We start from the raw sequence: 1724 nt of genomic DNA on the forward strand, positions 1-1724 counted from the left end.
ATACCTACCTAAAAATTATACCTACATTAACTTTGTAACAAGTAAAGGAGTTAACATTTATAAAAGGTCCAGAACAGTGATTAACATGTAGTGAGCACTAGGCAAGTATTTGCTAGTAGCAGTGGTATTAATAGTAGTGATACTGGTGGCAGTAGTAATAGTATTAGTAGTAGTAGAGTGTGGTTCTGTGACTTTCCAGGCACAGTGATCTCATTCACTGAAACTTATGTCAATCAGAACTTGAGTTTTAATAGATCATATTTACGGCCTTTCTCCTTTGAGGATAGAGCTAGAAAAGATATATCACACTGGCCTAAAGGAGAGGTCAAAAGTTTCTGATAATATTCACAAATTCATCTTTTTAGAAAATGTCATTGAGGGTCCTCTATGTCCCCGACAATTTATTTGAAACTGAGGGTATAATAATAAATGAGAAGATACCAGCCAACATTGATGAACTTGGTTTTCAAAACTGTAATCCAAAAGGCCACAGAGAAATTTTTAAAAAACTTTATCCATCCGGGTGCGGTGGCTGACACCTATAATCCCAGCACTGTGGGAGGCTGAGACAGGCGGATCACGAGGTCAGGAGTTCAAGACCAGCCTGACCAACATGGTGAAACCCTGTCTCTACTAAAAATACAAAAATTAGTCGGGCATGGTGGTGAGCGCCTGTATTCCCAGCTACTCAGGAGGCTGAGGCAGGAGAATCGCTTGAACCCAGGAGATGGAAGTTGCAGTGAGCCAAGATTGAGCCATTGCACTCCAGCCTGAGCTGGGCAAGGAGCAAGACTCTGTCTCAAAAAAAAAAAAAAAAAAAAAAAACAACCTTATCCATACATTTAATATATAGACATAGATATAGGGGTTAGAGATTCATAGAAGGATTTCTGCCTTCAAGAAGCTTAGGTATGATAAATTAGTGGTAATCATTGCTCTTGATATGCCTTAGGAGGTAGGGGAGCTAGAACATAGAAAAATAAATACATAAAAAGCATGTGTTCAAAAATCAGTTCAATATCAATTTGACAAAGAAACTAAAAATTCATTAAATACCATTAAGATAACACGAAGTAGGCAGAAATTAAGCATCACATGGGACTGTAATCCTTCATGGCACTGTGTGGTGTCATTCATTCAGCATTTACATATACATATTGTCACTATGGGCCAGGCACTTGTCTAGTTTCTTGTGAATCACAGCACTGAAAAACACAGATGAACAAGTGGGTAAAAAATATAATACATCAAATGTGATAAGTACTATGAGAAAAATAGAGCAGAGAAAGTGCTGATATAATACTCGAAATCCACTTCAAACAAAGGTTTATGTAATCAAGAGAAAGTGTCCTTTTGCAAAAAGTTTGCAATTGCCTACCTTATCTAGAATTACCATAGCAACCCACATTCTACAGAAAATAGAAAATTAGAGAATATTATCAGGATATAACTGAAAAGCCAACCTGTAAAGTGTCTTTTACCTCCAATTTTGAGATTTTGATTCTGGATTCACTTTGTGGGTTCTTGACATAGTGTTATATGTAGCACTCCTGTGAGAGGAGTTAACACAACAGGCCTGAGAAACCTGTTTAGAAAGTCTTCCTTTGCTGGCAAGATTAGCCCTTGGCTAATGTCTGAGTACTTTGATTTCAGAAAAGTTCCCAAGTTCTAACCTATGAGAATGACGCCTACCATATATAAACTGTTAGTGCGAACAATGTGGT

This window comes from Nomascus leucogenys, chromosome 5 (genome assembly GCF_006542625.1).
Source record: "Nomascus leucogenys isolate Asia chromosome 5, Asia_NLE_v1, whole genome shotgun sequence".
In the NCBI taxonomy this organism is placed as follows: domain Eukaryota; kingdom Metazoa; phylum Chordata; class Mammalia; order Primates; family Hylobatidae; genus Nomascus; species Nomascus leucogenys.